Raw genomic sequence first — 13405 nt, 5'->3', positions numbered from 1 at the left:
TCCTTCCAAGGCAGGGTCTAGAATATTTCAAATTTGTTTTGCTTCTCTTGCAAAGGTTTTATACTGAACAGCTGTGATGTTTCCACTCTTAATTTTTAAAATTACTTTGTCCATCCGTTTTGGTTATTTGCTTACTCTTTTGAGTGCATATTAACATTTTATAAATGAATACAAGTCTTCAGGGAATTCTTGAAGTATTCTAGTTTAATAGCTGCTTTGCTTTGGTGTTGTGTTTTATTATATTAAAGATGTATTAATTGCACATAGGGATTGATGTTGCCAATGTATTCTTTCTTAAGAACCTACACATAACCATCCACGGCCACATCAAGTGAATCCTCACAAAGGCTACCTATAATAAGAGCTAATATGGAAAGATCATCAAAAGGTAAATGGCTCCGTATAAATTTCTTACCAATAGCTTTCATCTTTCCTTATGTCAGCTATCTAGTACACTCACAAATGGTATTTTTTAACAATGTAAATGTGTAGCAATCCTGCCAGCAAAATCAATAATGAGAGCTGTTTGAATTTTTTTCTCAAATGCTTGCGCAAATACATACTAAAGAGTGAATTTTAACCTTTTCAAAATAAACTAATGCTAAATGCATTGGAGGTGATGGTGGTGGATGAAGCTACCATTCCATAACCAAAGGAGAGTATCTGATGCAGCCCCTGTTTTTGGTGAATATGCCAAGGCACGGAGACATGTGAGAATGTCTTCCTTCTCTTTTATTTTTTACACTAGATTTTTTTCTTTTAGTACAAAATAATTGTAAGCACTGTTAACTATATAAGAATATAAGAAAGAAGACAACGAAGATAAGAATGTGGAAGGACAAAGTTACATTTGGCAGTTATGTATATAGGGTAAGTGAGGACAGAAAGGAAGATGATCATAGCACTGCTTACACTTCTTTGAGGCAGGTGGAAAGTGTGTGTACAGTGCGCTTCTCCACGAGATCATGTCAAGACTGAAATTCCTAATTTGTGTTTGTGTTTTGTACATTGAAGGAGTGAGTAGGTCTTTCAAAGGGATTGGGGATTTCCCCCAGGCAGGGAGTTCTCGTTTTAGTGGGACTAAATTAGTAACCACAAGAATAGGTTGGGGTGAAGCAGATCTGTCACCTCCATTCCCTGAGTTTTTCACATATACTCTTCTCAATTCAGCCATTTATTTTCTTTTGTTTAACCACTGAGGTGACTTACTTATAAGAGTACTCCTGTGATCTGATATATCCTTATGCATTATTTTTAACTACTGTATTTAGAATAGGAGCTAAATTTTTCTTTATCACACCAACCCATGAATGAGGCTTTGGTCTGAGAACTCTGACTAGGGGCTGTGAAGGAGCAGAAAAAGGACTGACAGATAGACACATGTGCAGGAGACCTGAGGTCTGGTAGGATTTGTGGGCTCTGACAGACGTACACCTACTACTGACCCTTACATGTTTTATAAGCATAGTCAGGCTGAGGGGGTGGGGAGCAGCTATTTCCATAGGAGGTCTCTGTAGGCAAGCCATCTCCGGCTATAAACATTCAGAGGAGGAAGAAGCTGGAATTGCTTGTTTTTGTACACACTTAGATCCTGGAGGAAACTTTATTATCTCTCTTAGGTCCACCCAAGTATGACATTACCATATTTATAGGGCTGGGTCCTTGACAGGGCAGAGCCCACATCAATAATGCACATTAACTCAGGACTTGACTCATTCACGCTTTCCACCGTGCCTTACATTTTAAAATTGAGCCAACCGAACATTACCTTTCAGTCCATATTTCATCATTTAGTCACGTCTCAAACTCTCTCTCTGGTTAGACCTTGAACTCAGATCCTTCCCTTCCCCAGGGCTGAGAGGAAATGAGAACATCACCACGCGTAGAATCACCCTTTTTTGTATAAACACACAAAATCACAAAATAAACACAGTAGGGGTTTTACTTACTTCTTTTGTATCACCAGCAATAAGTAGAGGGAGGATATCACGTTCAGACACTAGAAATAATGCTCCATAGTAAGTTGTTTCCCGCTCATGGCCCTCCCCCTCCCTCTTAATATCCATTGCCTCTTATTCTTTAATAACTATCGTTATGCATATGTACATATATGTATGTGTATATGTATTTATATAAATAATTATGTAAATAATATCAGTTTAGTATGCTTAGTGTTGCTTTCACATATATTGCTTTAGGGTGGACTATTTAACATTAGATAAACAATGGGGGCGGCTCATCCTTAGGAAGAAATAATTGTCTCTCTCTGTCAGTAGTCATTTATTGTCTGAAGTACTTTATCTAAAGGTGGGCCTCACGAGATACCCCCTATACAGTTGGCATGTGATCTGGCATTATCATTGTTCAAGCTTTGTTTTGACTGGCATATTGTTGAGACTCTATGAGTATAGCTTCCCTGCCCTAGCTAGAAGATACAACCCCACAGCAAACTTCCTGCCCTCTGGCTTGCAATTTCTCTACATTCGTTCCTGAGCCTTAGGTGTTTGAATGCTCTGTGGATGAAACAACTGGAGTTGAGCTCTCACAGCTGTTCTCTGCATTTTAAGTATATTTTCATTGGCGCTTGTTTGATTGCTTTATTGGTTTGATATAATATACCTCGGTTTGGCCCAAAGGGAATACAAGCACCTTGGGAAAATACTAAGATGAAACACATCACCTGAAGAAGTTGGTTGGTAAGAGAACATGAGCTGGAAACAAACTAGGGGCAAGCACTGTTTTAGCCTGCCATTCAGTTTTGCATCATAGCAGTGACATATTTCAGTATGTGGTCAAAACAAAGAGGAACATACCAACAATTTCAAAGTTTAGATGAGTGTATAACGTGAAATGCACCAAGGTATCAAGAAGTACAGCTTTCCTACCACCTGCAGAATGGGACTTTCCCAATAGGACCTAAAAGAAATATTGCATTATATCATACCATGAACAACTATGACATCATCGTTTTCCCCTGCACTAGGAAGGACAGTGGAACATTTCAAAACAACCTTCTCGTAATACCCCTCAATGAGAACATTTCACAACAGGCTTAGAGTTTGATTTTATCTTTTAAAACTATATCTACTGACCGTTTCTTATCCGTATACATAAGGTTGTTGAAAATTCTAGATATTTTATGTTTTTCTCAACCAGAGAATCATTTGTTCTGATTTTTATAAAAAATATTTTCTGAGTAGGTATTTTCAGAAACATTTTTTTCAAAACCTAGCAGCGCTGAGTACGTTACATGGCATCTGCCCTGACATAGGTACTTCACCCTGTAGGATAGATGCTATGAAAACTCCCACATCTGCTTTGATGATGACTGTTAATTACAGCATTACTGCAGCAGTGAGACAGCACATGTAATCAAGTGACCTTTCTACAAAAGGTTTGCTACTAAACTGATAATTGTCTAACAATTTTTCATAGATTTACTTAATGGGTGATTATCCAGGTATACATATATTGGCATGAGCAAAATTAGAAACATAACATTAAAGAAAGAGGGGAAATATACACAGCACAGCAATATATACATTCATATATGTAAATTTACATATATACATATATGTATATAATCAGAAATAGAAGAAAAATTATGATGTGGACTTTGCATTCATTAACATATGTAGTGACAGAAAGCTTGGCAATGGTGAACTCCATCTTTAAGTCATGCCTGCCTCTGCGGAACACAAGCAGGAGGCACTGTGAGTTGGATGTCAGCTGAGTCCACAATACCTTATGCTTCAAAAAATAAGCAGGGAGCTAGAGAAAATGGTGGTTAGTGCTTACTGCACCTGCAGTAGACTGGTGTTTACTCCTAGCATCTATGTTAGGTAGCTGATGACCACCAGTAACTCCAACTCCAGAGGATGTGACACTGTTTTTTCACTTCCTCAGGCATTCCCATAGACATAAAACTCGCTCACATAGACATCCACACATATTCATGAACAAAAACAAATCAGTAAATAGGTACTCTGATAGAAATGCAGCATTCAGCACATTATATATTTTGAGATAATTCACAATATAAAAACAGAAAAAAATGTAGGACATGGATATTAAAAATTATTCCTTTAAGCATTCGTATTTAGAGTTAGTCACATATTCCCAAAGGAGTTTAATCAGCTTCAATAGAAAACATTCAAAGTTATTAAGGTATGTTAAAACTTTTGTGGTCTTTGGCCACATTGTTGCTTTTTACCTTTCTGAGTAGACTTGCAAAATTCTGAGTTAGCTTTTTGAGAACACTGAGTCATATTGTTTTTCTCGTGGATTCTGGGATATTCAAAGAACAGTCACATGATGAGGACATGCTAGTTACCTATAGCCAGTGCCACATGTATCTCTCGTTGAACATTTAGCCTGGAAGCAAGCCGTGATATCTTTAGAGGCTAGGTGTTTGAAAAGGTTGAAATGTACACCACGTCTTTGCAAGGGATGGACATCATAAAATCTACTTCTGTGCTTTGATATTTGGATTCATACTTAGCAGATAGGAGCCAGACTCTACCAGGGGACGTGTGTCTGGCAAATTTTATGAAAGGCATTGCTAATTCACAACAGATCACTTGGGGCAAGCTGTAGGATGAAAGATCCAGGAACTATAAAGAATGGCTAAAGGACTAGAATGAGAAAGGGAATAGCTGGAGTGTATATATATATATATATATATATATATATATATATATATATATATTAACAAATTGCATAATAAAATAGGAATATTTTAAGATTTTTCAATGATCTGACTATGGAAGTTTTTATAGTTTGACCCAAGAGTATTCTAAAAATGTAGGACTCACCATTTAGTGTGATTATCTGGTACTTAACATGTCCAAAACATCAGCTTACTTTGTCATAAGTAAAATGTAAATGGCATTTGTTCTTTAGTAGAATTGATGAACAGGTTAAGAACCAAAGGTTTGGAAATGTATTAGTATATATACTTCTTGTGAAATCCAATCAGGATCCAATAATCAACACTAATCGGAAATAGTCATACTTCATTTATAAAAGTGTCTGAAATGTCAAGAAAACACTGAACTGTAAGGATTCTTGCTATATCTGTCTTGAGGCTTAATAACAGTAAGCAACTGTTTTCTTAGGAAGGAACTGGGAAAAGCTATTTATTCTTACACAGCTGTTTACACGTGACATTAGGAGGAAAGTACAGCTAGCTCCGTTTTCATCATATGCGACGGTGGCGATCCTATAAAATGTTCTGGATTCCGGACCAGGCAGTGACATGACTATCAAAGAGACTGGCCCCTGATTCATGTTTTACTCAATTCAGCCAAAGCGATAAATCCTTTCTACACCCAGACAGGTAGTTAGAAAGGGTTTCCGTAGTAACAACAAAGTAACATAAAATTTTGTCATAAGAAAACATGTAAAGTACCACTGTGTCGTTGTCTACCTTCTAATTCTCCCTGGCAGTATCTAGTCGAATCTGCTACTAAATCTGTGGAAACTCTACTGCTTGAAAGACATTATCAATTTACACTCTCAGGAATAATCTTCCTCTCTAGTCCTGAGAACCACAGACTGCCATATTCCCCATGTAGTGACACAGGCCACCAACCTTTGTTGAAAGCACAGTTGACAGACAAGCATCTTGCTGACCCATACGAGACAGCAGACGCAACATCCCCAATGCTTACCCTTCATGACTGCTCATTTCTCAGACCAATGCATGTCATAGTCAATGCCATTTTTAATTCTTCTTATAAAAAACCTTGCCAAACTATGTAATCACTGTTTATGAAGCTTGGGAGAGGAATAAGAATTAGGAAAATATCAAGATCTACATTTTTATCTTTGTAAGTGGTAGAAATGCCTTTTCCAATTATAAAACTGAGGCTAAGGGTAGTTAAGTAGCTTGTCTGAAGCCATAGTGACAGAAATAGAATTATAATCAGGTCTGCCTAAAAGGAAATCCATTTTCATTCTGTTGGACCAGCAGTTCTTAACCTACCTTTTCTTCATTATTCATAGCACAAGATATACACTTACAAACATATTCCCGTGAGAATACATGGAATGGAGTATAATTTCTTGTCTCTACTGATAACTCAACCTGTTTATCTACTCCTTCAGAAAACAGACAAAATTACAAATGGAATGTCAGTCTTATAGGATAATCTTGACATTTCTTTAACTTCCCAGGCAAAAAGGTATTTTGTTGAGACCTGCTGTAGACTAACAAAATAAGTTCTGACAAATCTCACTGACACCTGCACGTTTTTGTTCCTTCACTATGCATTTTATAGGTTAAATGTCTTTCTTCCACCAATATCCAGATATTAAACCTATGACCCACATGAGGACATTAGTGGGTAGGTTTGGAGGGGGTAAGTAAGCTATGAGAGTAGAAAATCTTACAAATGGATTTTGGAGATTTTCTAAATAGAGCCTAGAGATCTAGTTTGCCCCTTCCAGTGTGCAAAGATATAGTGAAAAGAGTGTATCTCTGAACCAAGAGACAGCCCTCACCAGGCAATAAGTGTGCCAACACCTGGGTTCCGGTATTCTTAGCCTTCAGAAATATGAGAAAGAAAATATAGGTAGTTCATAAGCCTCCAGTCTATCATAGTCTTTAAAAAGAAACACAAATCAGCCAAGATCACCCCCATAAAGTATCTGTTTGCACATTCATGATGTGTTGGAGGTATATGGATTCATGATCCATATAGTGGGTAAGGGGGCGATTATATCAGGTAGAGCTGTTTCTCTCAGACAGGAAATATGCTATACTATCATCAAAAGCAGGCTTTGAGCCACTTCACCTCTCAACAGACTTTGCTGTTAGGCCTGCTTTGGTTACTTTGCAACGAGTAGATTCACTTTGATTTGAATATATATATATATATATATATATATATATATATATATATTTGTTATGAGAAACAAGTTTAGAGGCAGCTTCAATAAATAAAGTCATAGAATGTATCTGCTAAGAAATGGAGCAGCTTAGGCCAGCTGTTTCTGTGGGTTTCCCCGTCATGGTCTTGTCCCTTTTGCCAGTAAGATCACTCCTCCCTCTGTATGACTGCTCTCCAGGGGTTCGGCCCAGTGCTTAGCTGTGAATCTCTGCATCTTCTTCCATCAGATACTGGATGAAGTTTCTGTGATGACAATTAAGGGAGACTCATGTAAGACCGAACTAGGTCTTCTGAATGTGGGTGACAGTTGTGTGGATTGGACAGTTTATTGGGTCACTGGCTGTGGTACCGGCATTTATCCCTAGAGTGTGAACTAGCTCTTTGGAGCCTATTCCCTATGAAGGGATACCTTGCTCAGTCTTGATACAGTGGGGAGGACCTTGGTCCTGCCTCAAGTGATGTGCCAGACTTTGACGACTCTCCATGGGAGGCCTTACCCCCTCTGAGGAGTGGATGGTGGGTGGGGTGGGGAGAGATTGGGGAAGTGAAATCAGGAGGACTGGAGGGAGAGGGAACTAGGATTGGTATGTAAAATAAGATCGTTTTAAAAATAAAATTTAAAAAAGGAAAGAACAAAAAGAAATGAAGTTAAAGTCCGGCAGGAGCAAGGCTAAAGGGGTTTATTAGTACACCAGAGTCCTGGGACTTTAGGATGAGGTTGACCTAAAAGGTAACTCAAACACTGCTATGCATTTGCTGTTTCTATCTCCCAGTCCCCAGATCATTAACAGGCTGCTGTAATATATGTAGTTTCTACATAATTTCAATTAAATAGTCTGGCACAGTGAAAAACATAAGTTTGAAAATGAGATCTCTTTCTTTTCTCCTTGAAATCATCCCTCAGTAGTTGTTTCCGGAATCCCATGAATTCAGACAGGCCATATTCATCTTCACTGCTGTGGTTGGTTACTAATGAGTCTTGAGTAGGAAGGAATAATGTGTCAAAAGACCTCTTCAAGTTGATTGTTTTCCTCTATAAATAAATTCCTCTTAAAAAGAAGGAAAATGTGAATGATACTGAATGCTGCTTTTCTCTATATTTCTTTGCTCTAATTTTGTTTGTTGCTCTGTCTGTTTATTTTACTTAAAACATCAGTTTCTAACAACAGCCTATTCTCTAACAAAGAAAGGGGACTACTCAAAGATTCATGTTTTGCATCTTGTTCATATATTCTTCCTGTCTCTGCTATAACATCTTTTCTCTCTAGTGGCATAGTTCTAAGGACCAGAATTAGAGACCCGAAGCAAAATGTCATGGGGCCTGACACAACTGAGTGCAACCTCTTCAGGACACAATAGCAAATACTACTCTAATTCTCTGAAGACCTGAGGGTGCCTCATGTCTTCCAAGTCATTAGTTGTACATGACAATGAACACATAGCTGCTTCTTCTTTCCATTCCATTGATAATAAACACACCACACATATTCTTCTTCCTTTCCTTAACATGACTTGTGGGTCAGAGCTACTTTACTTCTCTGTCTTGAAAATGTAATGTGAACGCTGCTTGTTCCATAAGCTATATGCTTTTATGGCTAGCTTAAGAGTTAGATGTAATTAGTTGCTCCTTCTGTGTACTTCCTGTTTACTCTGTATGCTGCTCCATCTATCTCTTTCCTCCCTTCCTCCCTCCTCTTTTATTTAAAACACAATTTCTTTGCTATGAGGACTCATTGTTTGATGTCTTTCTCTTTGCTCTTCTTATCTAGTGGTTATTGAAGCACACACAGTCTTTATTGTAAGGCTTTATTGTGTGTCAATCTTTCTTTCCTGTGTAACTTAATAGCAATTGCAGAAGTCTTGCTGGGAGATTGGAAGGATTTAGTCGCATGTCATCTTTTCCCCAAGCAGTTTCAGGAATACAAATAACATTTCTTTTTCATTTAGAGCCCACTAATGACCTGTAGATACTTTGTAAAGAGAATAGATCAACACATAACTTAGTTTACAGTTATATGGAGGTGGGGTAAAGTAAATAATTGATCAGTGATTATTTGACCTCACTTCATGCTCAGATGGAGTTTGGTTCAATTAGAGATAAACAGACAGATTTAATGAAATCACTAGACCCTATCCTGTTGAGTAGCCACATGGTCACCCACCCTCCTGGCATGGAAGCCAACTCACAGCTGCTCAAAATCAATCTCTCTCTCTCTCTCTCTCTCTCTCTCTCTCTCTCTCTCTCTCTCTCTCTCTCTCTCTCTCTCTCTCTTTCTCCCTCTCCTGGGCAACAGGAAATCTGGACGATGTCCCTGTATTCAGCTTCCCATTAAGTGTTACTGTGACTGCTGCTCCCCTAGGGTGACAGTAATGAAGTAGAGGCTTAATGTGCCTCACCTCTGCGTGCGTGGAAAAGTGCCCTGTCACTTAGGATTTCTGTGAGCCCCTACAGTCATGTTTGTCTGACTAACTTTGGCATTTATGTTGGTAAAAGCTGCTAATCTAATGCCTGGGTTCTTGCCCACAACTCATTTGGGCCCGAGGGCTTCATTAAATAGTTCTTTGTCAGTGGTGCCCATGAGAACTGAAGGGACTATTTGTCATGTATCTTGTCATCACACTAAGTAGGACTGCTCTCTAAATGTTAGAAGAAACCCTATAGTCCCCAAGGTAGAAAATACACAGGCCTGACAAGGAAATAAAGCCGTTTGCCTATAACATGATGCAAGCTGAAACAGTATCCCTCTATTCAGTCCTCACGGCCAAGGCTTTGCACCTTCACCATTTAATGCAAAGTATAATATCTATATTTGTACTGAGGGCCCTAGGGGAGAAAACTGCATTGCAATAAATGCATGCTTTGTAAGCAACAGCATAATAAACATGATGCTATAATTATCCATGTTTTCACAGAGCTACAAAGCTAATCTCTTTAAGAATTAGTGTCCCTGGCAGACAGGCTCAGCATTTTGCATTTGCTTTGTGATGATACATAGCCATGTAATGTGTGTATGTCAGCATTTTGGCAATATTTGGATGCACACCACATTGTAACTATTTTCCTGTTTAGGTCTGATTAGAAGCTCATATTGTTAGAATCATTTATGGATTGGCTCTGCTTTTCAGTTTCACCCCATGAGAAAGGTTACTAATGGTACATAAGGCTATAATATCTTCCTCAACAGCTTCCAAATTCTTTTCCTCATGGTAGGCTAAGTTTACAAATTGACTGTAGTAGTGATATTTGCTGTGCTAGAATGAAAAATTCCAGACCACATTACATATCATTCTTGACTTTGGCACGTTGCAGTCAAGTACTGGTTGGTCATTGATTTAGACCTATAAGATATTACATTACAGAACATTCTTTTGTTTTAATTCATGTAACAAACATGTGAATATATTCTCAGTCATCTCTCTGTTTCTGTGGCAAAACACTTGAGAAAAATCAACATTAACAACTTTGTGGTGGACAAAGCTATTCGCCTAATGGAGATCAGGAAAGAGCAAGAGGAAGACACTGAGGTGCTAAAATCCAGCTCAAGGGAATGCCCCCAATGACCCAACTTCCTCCTAAAAGAGCAAGCTCTGAGGGCTCTGTCACCTCCAACTAGCATGATGTGATGGTAATTGAACCACCTTCACGCCTTGGGGAAACATTCAAAATATAGACCATTTCTGGAATACTAGAAAATCATTTTCTGTTGATGTGGATGTTGATTACATACCTGAGGTCTTTATTGTTGTCATTAATGCATATAATAACATCATTACTGTTTGTATTATAACACTTTACTCATATGTTGTGATCTGTGGGGGAAATGTAACATAACAAGGGTTCACTCTGTGTAACATGAGTTGACCAGCAAAACTTTTAAACATTCTAGGAGAAGAAAAATTAAAGAAAAATAAACCAATTGCATAAAATACGTAATTCTGCAATTATGGAAATGAGACTGAAGTTCCACAGGAACATGAGAAAAGATTCTCCAACTTTGTACTTTGCCCTTGTGCAGACTTAACCCTTATGTAGTCATCCTCTGTTCCTCCCTGGGAGTTGCAGATGCTTCAGTGAGAAAAGATACCTTCAAGGAGTGTAGATTACAGCGTAGAGGCTGAGTTTCTCTCTACTTTGAAGTTCCAGGAAAGGTTATGCTTTTCCTGTTCTTTTGCTTTTGCTTTGTAGATATTTTTCAAGTCTCTTTCACTTGCAAAATTATTCTACTCTTTCCTAACATTCTTGATCGTTAGTTCCTTCGAAAGATAAAATTCATACGTAGAAATTAATAGTTCAAGTGTGTAGTTGCATTCACAGAAAGGAAAAATGTGCCTGGGGTTTTAAAATGCTTCCCACTCTGAATATGAAGCAAAATCGTAATAATGTTTCCTTGTGATGTTCGTCATGAAATAAAGATGGAATAAAGATGGGACGAAAAACTGAAGTGCTAAATACCTCGAGCCTGCCCTAATTATCCCTGATGTGAGTCACATCATCACCAAGTCGTGAAGCTTCGCCCAGCTTCTAAGTTTTCTGGGTCATTCTCTAGTCTCTGATGGTTATACCACCATGGATCTACAGTTGTCATTAAGTCCTGTAGTCATCCATTGAAAGTTCTTCTACTCTCTAAGCTGATTCATCATGTCCAGTAAGAATGCACATGAGGCTTGAGTCACAGAGAAACAGTGGCCATGGGCAAGCAGAGTTGCATGGCTTCTTAGGAAGATTAACGACGGCCTCACTTGATGGAACAAAATATGTAGACCTATCTAAAAGAATGCCAGGTGCCAAGATTGCCAGTCAACAGAACAACTCACTTGCTGGACTGACTCTGGAGTGAAGCTTTTCTCTTGCAGTGCTGATTTGGTAAAACCATCAAGTCATTTCCACCCACGCATTATTTATTAATTGGAAATTATGTAACCTCAATCATAATTAAACTGTAATTTTACTCCCCTTAAGCTAATGTAGGATGAGTTTTACTTGTAAACTGTATATAACTCACCAGGTTTTCCTTATCATGAGGAAATGAGCACCGTGAGTTCTGTATATAGCTCATAACAGAATTCCCTGAAGGGCTTACAATACCAGAATTCTGTCCTCAGTGCCAGCTTCCCTTCTGTGAGCTGGGAAAAGAGGCATTCATGTTCCTAACAGAATAGAGAAGAATTGGAGTTTGTCTGTGCTCCTGGGCCACATTTCAGAATGACTGGTCCACCAGATGCCTCTTTGCATGGCTGTTCCTCCCTGTCAGAGAAGTGCATCTTTTTTATTGTAGGAATATAATAACATCACATGTATTATTTTTCTTTCTTATACATTTCTTACTCTTTCAAAGTGCCTAGAATGGTCCCAAAGAAAGTGTTCATAATCAGCTTTTTGCAAAACATAGCTAGACAAATAACACTCTAACTACAACAGATGCATAATTAGAATGTAAATTGATTTGTATACTTGCTTTCCTTGTGAGTAGGTATTATTTATAAAGCTTGGAATTGGACTGTCTTTATGGAGACATTTCTGCCGTTCAGCTCAACACTAAGTGGTTCTTTGCTAACAAATGAACATGGGATGGAATTCATACACTGTTTGTCTTATGGCAGTACTCACAGCATATGTCAATGTGTTGTTTTAACCATGTGGCTCAGTACCTTATTCAGCGAGGGAATCACATCTTGCTTTTTCTGTGGCCAGGACAGGACTGCACAAACAGCTTTCCTCTTCCCAGAATTCTCCTGTTCTCATTGACCCGTCTCTACTTCCTTCCTGGTTGTCCCACCTATACTTCCTGCCTGGCTACTGGCCAACCAGCGTTTATTTAAAATATAATTGACAGAATACAGACCATTGTTCCACACCATCTTAGTTACTGTTCTATTGCTATGGCGATGACCATGTCAACCTATCAAAGAAAATATTTAACTTGGGGTCTTACTTACAGTTTCAGATTAGTCCATGACCATTATGGTGGGAGCATGGCAAGAGGGAGGCAGGCAGCAGGCAGGCAGGCATGTTGCTGGGGGAGTATTTGAGAGCTCACATTTGATAAATAAGTTATAGACAGTGAGGAAGAGAATAGGAGTAGGTCTTACATAAATTCCTGAAAACTCAAAGTCCATCCTCAGTGGAAAACTTCCTCCAATGAGGTCACATCTCCTAATCTTTCCTAAGCAAGTCAACAACTGAGATCCAAACAGTCCAATATACAAGCCTGTAGGGGCCATTCTTACTCAAACCACCACACCCCTTATAAAGATTTCACTGTAATCATGTTTTCTAACTCAATGTTGCCATCTCGTGGGGATAAGTTTTACAATAAAGACAAGGGTAATAAACTGCTTTCCCACTTAATCTAGAAAATAAATTCTTAAAGAATTAATCATATATAATAATTATGGAAACCTATGATGTGTATACTAGATGTACATTTCCCTATGATAGTAATGTGTGTTCTTTCTTTCAAGGGGTAAGAGGACCCCAGCTGAGTAAAATTACTGAGTGGCATTTTCTTTGG

Source organism: Arvicola amphibius, chromosome 11, assembly GCF_903992535.2.
Source record: "Arvicola amphibius chromosome 11, mArvAmp1.2, whole genome shotgun sequence".
NCBI classification, from domain to species: domain Eukaryota; kingdom Metazoa; phylum Chordata; class Mammalia; order Rodentia; family Cricetidae; genus Arvicola; species Arvicola amphibius.
The sequence above is the reverse complement of the archived record's forward strand: the minus strand, read 5'-3'. Positions refer to the sequence as shown.